The sequence below is a fragment of the Melozone crissalis genome, unplaced genomic scaffold (genome assembly GCF_028551555.1).
Source record: "Melozone crissalis strain CALT ecotype California unplaced genomic scaffold, PUWL_Pcris_2 ptg000073l_1, whole genome shotgun sequence".
NCBI lineage: Eukaryota > Metazoa > Chordata > Aves > Passeriformes > Passerellidae > Melozone > Melozone crissalis.
The window spans coordinates 52,439-59,223 of NW_026535850.1; the positions used below are offsets into that span (position 1 = coordinate 52,439).

A 6,785-nucleotide genomic window follows, 5' to 3' on the forward strand; every position below is an offset into this window, starting at 1 on the left:
CCCATATGAATTAAAATTCAGTTGTTTAACACTACTATAAAAGTGTGTAAGCTGGATCAATAAATCGGAGTTTGATTTATTGATCCAGCTTACACACGTTTATTGTAGTGTTAATAAAGTTCATACATATTGCAAAACCCAAGCTCATTATTGGCTACAGATTACACACCAACCCCTCCTTTTGTTGTCAATATCTGTGGTTTCTTGTTGAGACTAACATTTGTTTTTCTCATCCTGTTGTTGACTTGTTATTGACTGTTCTCAAGGCCTCCATGTTTTCCATCATGTTTTTTCTCATCACTTTACTCAAGGACACGGTGTTTATTGTTTAAGGAAAAAGCCTGAGAACTTGCTGCTTATAGCTGCCTTTTACTTTTTAACCAGCTGTATATTTTCATGGCCCCTCTATAAGCCATGTCTGAACAAAATTCTGCAACAGTTGTTTTCAGTGGGATTCAGTTGTTTTGAGGTAACCCTCTTGGCTTTTGGAGCGCAAAGAGATGGAAAACACTGCCCAAAATCCCCCCACAGAACCCACAAATCCTCCAGAATATTGTCCCTAAACCATCAATTCTCCCTTAAAAACCTCTGAAATTGTGGAACTTTAGACATCTTTGATCAATTTATTTCATTTAACCCTGTTTTGGCTGTTTTTAAGGGATGAAGATGAAGCAAAAGAAAATTGAGGCCAAACCAAAAGGAGAGAAGCAGCCAGGTGTGTTCCCAGCATGGATCACAAGGAATGTAAGTGACCAGGGCGGTGCCCAAAGTGCCTCCTCCAGTGCAGGATGGAGCAGAAGCAGTGCACGAAGCTCTTCCCGCATTCAGGGCACTTGCAGGGCTTCCCTTAGTGGTGCCTCCGTTGGTGTTGGGGCAAGTGAGAGCTCTGTGAGAAGCTCTTCCCACACTGGGGACACCCGTAGGGCCTCTCCCCAGTGTGGATGCGCCGGTGCCTGATGAGGTGGGAGTTGCGCTGGAATCCCTTCCTGCACTCGGGGCAGCGGAAGGGCCTCTGCTCTGTGTGACTCTGATAGTGTCGGAGGAGATGGGAGCTGGTCTGAAACCCCTTCCCACACTTGGAATACTCGTAGGGCCTCTCCCCGGTGTGGGTCTTCTGGTGCGTGATCAGGTGGCAGCTATGGCTGAAGCTCTTCCCACATTCTCCACACTCGTAGGGCCTCTCCCCGGTCTGGGTCCTCTGGTGCTGGATCAGCTCAGAGCTCCACCTGAAGCTCTTCCAGCACTCCACGCACGTGTGGTGCTTCTCCCCATCATGGAGCACCAGCTCCGAGCTCTGGCTCCATCTCCGGCCGCCTTCCCGGCCCAGGCTGGCTGTTTCCCCCTCAGATCCCTGCCAGCTGCGTTTGCAGCCCCTCCTCGTGCAGCATCTCCAGGGCTTTTCCTCCCCGTTGCCTTCCTGCGCCGTGGAGCTGCTCAAAACGGCCTCTTCCACCAGGTTCTGCCATGGGCATTTGTCCTCCCTGCTCTCCATGCTCAGCTCCTGCTCTGGGGGAGGAAGGACAAGGACAGGATGGGATTTGCCTCTGTGCCACAGGCAAGGGCAAGGAGATTCCCCCAGGGCTGAGCTGCAGCCGGGGGCCATGCTGGGCTGGAGATGGAGCAGCAGAGGGGAATGGGGCACTGACTTCCTCCTCACCTGCCTCAGTGTCCCGGGGCATCTTCCTCTTCCTCACAGCCTGCCAAGGGTTGGCAATGGGAAATCCTGGTTTGGGGAAAACAAGGGATGAGCACAGTGAGTTTGAAGGTCCCTCTGCACCAGTCCATCTCTACAAGTCACTGGACATCTGGGCTCCAGAAAACCTCCCAAACACCAAGATTCAGCCCTGAAAAAGCCTCCCAGGTACCTCGCCTCTGGTGTTACAGTGTTCCCCCCTGTCCCAGCTGCTGGGGTCACGCTTGGATTGGGGGTCCCCCTTGTCCTCGGTGCCCGCCCTGCCCAGGCTGCTGGGAGACCCAGCGATCCCAAAAGTTCCCTGTTTTCCATCTCCCCACTTTGGGATGCCGGGGCTGTTTGGGCTCCCGGGCTCCCTTCTCCCCTCATTCTCTGCTCTGGGCTGCAGCGGCTCCAAGGAGTCCCCCCTGCCCCTCTCCAGGCTCTTGAGGCTCCCGCCAATGGCGGCGCTCCCCCCTCTCTGGGCTCCCCACTTTGGGCTCCTGGGGGACACAGGGCTCTGCTCCTCCAGGCTGCCTCTGCCGGCAGCCGCCACCGGCACCCCCCGATGTCCCCTCGAGGGGCCTTTTCTGCTCAGTCTTGGACTGCTTCATTCTCCAAACATCCCCCCAAAAACCCCACCCAGGGACCCCCCAGGATGTCTGGGCCGGGCTCCCCCTCCCTGCTCACCAGCACGACGGGGGGGGGGCGATGATCCCACAGGTGGGGGCTGCAAGTTCAGGCAGGGCTGCAGCGCATGGTTCCATCTGCTCAGCCTTGATCCGCCTTTGTCCCTCCTCTTCCTCTTCCTCCCGCTCCTCCTGTTCCATCCCCTCTCTTCCTCCTTCTCCCTCACCCCACCTCCTTCTCCTCTTCCATCCCTCCTCCCCCTCCTCTTTCCCCACCTCCTTCTCCTCCTTTGTCCCTCCCTTTCCCTCCCTCCTCCTCCTCCTCCCTGACCCTCCCTCCTTCTCCTCCTTCTTCCCTCCCATTTTACCCCTCCTCCTCCTCCTGCTCCTCCCTAACCCCACCTACTCCTCTTTTTTCCATCCTTTCTCGATCTCCGTTATCCCTCCTCTTCCGTGCCATCCCTATTTCTCCAGTCCCGGTCCATGCGATCCCAGTTTGGTGGGATCCCAGTCCATAGAATCTCAGACCAGTTTATCCCAGTGTGTATGGCCTGGATCCATATGGTCCCAGTCTGTGCAGTCCCAGTCTATAGGATCCCATTTCACAGGGTTCCAGTTTATACAGTCCCAATCCCTACTTGGTCCCATTCCAGTTTATCACAGTCCAGTTTATCCTTTTCCGTAGGATCCCAGTGCAGGCTATCCCAGTCCAGTTTATCCCAGTCCATAGGATCCCAGTTCCATATAATCCGAGTCCATAGGATCCCAGTCTGGGCTATCCCATTCCAGTTTGTCCCAGTGCATAGGATTCCAGTCTCTCAGGCATCCGCTGAGTAGGGAACTGGGATAACTGGGGGGCACAGGATAGCGGGGTGGGGGGGAACTGGAAAACGGGGGAAACTGGGATAACAGGAAAAATGGGATAAGGGGGGAACTGGGATAATGTGGGGGACTGGGATAATGGGGGGAACTAGGAGAGTGGGATAATGGGGAACTGGGATAATGGGAATTCCGGGATAACAGAAATTCCAGGATAATGGGAATTCTGGGATCAAGGGGAAATTTGGGATAACGGGAATTCCAGTCTAACAGAAATTCCAGATCAATGGGAAATTTGGGATAACAAGAATTTTGGGATAATGGGGAAATTTGGGATAATGGGAAATTTGGGATAATGAGAATTTTGGGATAACATAAATTCCAGAATTATGGGAATTTTTGGATAATGAGGAAATTCGGGATAGTACATATGATCCCAGTCCCTATTTGATCCCAGTCCATATTTGATCCCAATCCATTTGATCCCAGTCCATATGCCAGTCTGTATTGCTCGGCATACATTCCAAAAGGCTGGAATTCCAGCTCCCAGACAGGAAAAGATGTTCCCGCCCTTGAAGGCAAATGGAGCAAAATCCTACAGAGACATTTCCCTGCCAGCCTTCAGGACTTCAGCTCCTGGGACTGGGAATTAAAATAATATTTGGGAAATAAAATAATAAATAATATGGGGAGGGTTTTTGGTGGCAGAGGGGTCAATTAAAACAGGGCAGAGGTCAATTAAATCAGGGCAGGGTCAATTGAATGAGGGCAGAATCTTTGGTGGTCACTGGGGCAATAAATCAAAGGAGGGTATTTGGTGGTCCCTGAGGCAATTAAATATACGGAGGGTCTCGGGGGGTGCCTGGGTCAATTAAATCAGGGGAGGATCTATGGTGGTCCCTGGGTCAAGAGAGACACTGAGAGAGAAACAAAGCAGGCAAAGAGAGGCAGGAGAGAAAAGGGGACACAAACACAATGAGCTGAGAAGGCGGCACTCTGCAAACAGAACTGCAACGGACTGAACATGAACGGGAGAGAAATCAGTAAGTCTGAAAATTTTATTTGCTATCAAATGCATCCCACACACCCAGCTCCACACAATCCTCATCCCACCGCTCTAACTGAGATCCCACTTCTCCCAATCTCCTCCCAGCCCCATCTTACTTAGGTGGCTGAGGAATCAAGTGAGTTTGGTACGGCACTGAGTTTTTTTGAGGTGGGATTGAGCCCTTTTGGGTAAGATCGAGTTGTTTTCACTGGGATTTCAGTGGTTTTCAGGTGACAGATCCATCTCTCTTGACTTTTCAAGTGCAAAGAGATAGAGAAGCTAGAAACATTAGGGCCAAAACAAAAGTAAAAGCTGCCAGGTGTGTTACCAACATGGATCACAAGGAATGGGAGTGACCAGGGCTTTGCCCAGAGTGCCTTCTCCAGTGGGGGATGGAGCTGGAGCAGCGCACGAAGCTCTTCCCGCACTCAGGGCACTTGCAGGGCTTCCCTTACCGGTGCCTCCGTTGGTGTCGGGTCAAGTCAGAGCTGCTGGAGAAGCTCTTCCCACACTGGGGACACTCGTAGGGCCTCTCCCCAGTGTGGATGCGCCGGTGCTTGACGAGGGTGGAGTTGTGCTTGAATCCCTTCCTGCACTCGGGGCAGCGGAAGGGCCTCTCCTCTGTGTGAATGCGATAGTGCTGGAGGAGATGGGAGCTGGTCTGAAACCTCTTCCTGCATTTATCACACTCGTAGGGCTTCTCCCCAGTGTGGATGCGCCTGTGCCTGACGAGGGTGGAGTTCCACCTGAATCCCTTCCCACAGTCGGGGCATTGGAAGGGCCTCTCCTCTGTGTGACTCTGATAGTGCCGGACGAGATGGGAGCTGGTCTGAAACCCCTTCCCACACTTGGAACACTTGTAGGGCCTCTCCCCAGTGTGGGTCCTCTGGTGCGAGATCAGGTGGGAGTGCTGGCTGAAGCTCTGTCCACACTCCCCGCACTCGAAGGGCCGTTCTCCAGTGTGGATCCTCTGGTGCTTGATCAGGCTGGAGCTCCCACAGAAGCTCTTCCCACACTCCCCACACTCATAGGGCTTCTCCCCAGTGTGGATTCTCTGGTGCTTGATCAGGTTGGAGCTCCACCTGAAGCTCTTCCCACACTCCCCACACTCATAGGGCTTCTCCCCAGTGTGGGTCCTCTGGTGCACAATCAGGTCGCAGTTCCACCTGAAGTTCTTTCCACACTCCACGCACGTATGGGGCTTCTTCCCATCATGGAGCTGCTCATGGAGTACCAGCTCCGAGCTCTGGCTCCATCTCCGGCCGCCTTCCCGGCCCAGGCTGGCTCTTTCCCCCTCAGATCCCCGCCAGCTGCGTTTGCAGCCCCTCCTCGTGCGGCATCTCCAGGGCTTTTCCTCCCCGTTGCCTTCCTGCGCCGTGGAGCTGCTCAAAACGGCCTCTTCCACCAGGTTCTGCCACAGGCGTTTGTCCTCCCTGCTCTCCATGCTCAGCTCCTGCTCTGGGGGAGGAAGGACAAGGACAGGATGGGATTTGCCTCCGTGCCACAGGCAAGGGCAAGGAGATTCCCCCAGGGCTGAGCTGCAGCCGGGGCCGTGCTGGGCTTGGAGATGGAGCAGCACAGAGGGGAAAGGGGCACTGACTTCCTCCTCACCTGCCTCAGTGTCCCGGGGCATCTCCCTCTTCCTCGCAGCATCCCAGGGGTTGGCAATGGGAAATTCTGGTTTGGGGAAAACAAGGGATGAGCACATTTGTAGGAGTGTTGAGGGGTAGGACGGTCGGGACGGATGGAAACGAGAGATCTCTGCAGCCAGGGCGTGGAAGTTGCGGTTTATTGCAAAGGGCCTGGGTGCAGGGCCCTGCTTGGAGCTGCCAGCCACAGGTCGGAGCGGGCCCGAGAGAAGAGCGGGGTAGAGAGGATGAGAGGGTGAGAGAGTAAGAGGGGAAGAGCGTAAGAGAATAAGCTTCCCATTACAATACAACAAATCTTCTTCTCTGTTGAATATTCTATTTCTCACTAAGCAATCTAGTACAAGATACAAATCCTAGAGCATTTACATACAGCCTGCAAGAATCATTACATCATGATACTGTGCTACATTTTAAACCCTAAACACACCGCTTTGGACCCCTTCTGCTGAGCTATTAGGGTCTGCTCTGACCCCTGGGTCTGTCTGCACGCAGAGGGAATTGTTTCAACAAAAGGGGATTACCTTCAGTCAGGCCACACCATTGTTTTCCAGTTGTTCACTAAGGTATCTCAAAGCTTGCTTCCATCTCAATCTTGCTCAGAGTTTCAATATTCTCAAATTCTTTTGCCAATCATATTTATGAGGCTTCCCTGTTTCATCTTGCCCAACACATGTTCAGTTTGAATGTCCCTCTGCCTGAGTCCATCTCTACAAGTCACTGGCCACGTGGGCTCCATAAAAACCTCCCAAACACCAAGATCCAGCCCTGGAAAAGCCTCCCAGGAGTTCCCTGTCCCTGGTCCCTCCCCTCTGGTGTTCGGGGGTTCCCCCCTGTCCCAGCTGCTGGGGTCACGCTTGGATTGGGGGTGCCCCTTCTCCTTGGTGCCTGCCCTGCCCAGGCTGCTGGCAGTCCCAGCGATGCCAAAAGCTCCCCCCTCTTCGCTCTCCCCATTTCGGGATGCAGGGCTG

At 53.7% G+C, this 6,785-nt stretch overlaps 1 long non-coding RNA gene across 1 annotated transcript; it reads right to left on the reverse strand.

The window, feature by feature from the left end:
* Positions 1–1,470: 1,470 nt before the first annotated feature.
* On the reverse strand, positions 1,471–2,488 carry LOC128946065 (uncharacterized). Its single transcript, XR_008483933.1, has 3 exons — positions 2,363–2,488; positions 1,658–1,723; positions 1,471–1,506 (listed from the first exon to the last, which is right to left on the reverse strand). It is a non-coding gene; the product is annotated as an uncharacterized LOC128946065 (long non-coding RNA).
* Positions 2,489–6,785: the final 4,297 nt, after the last annotated feature.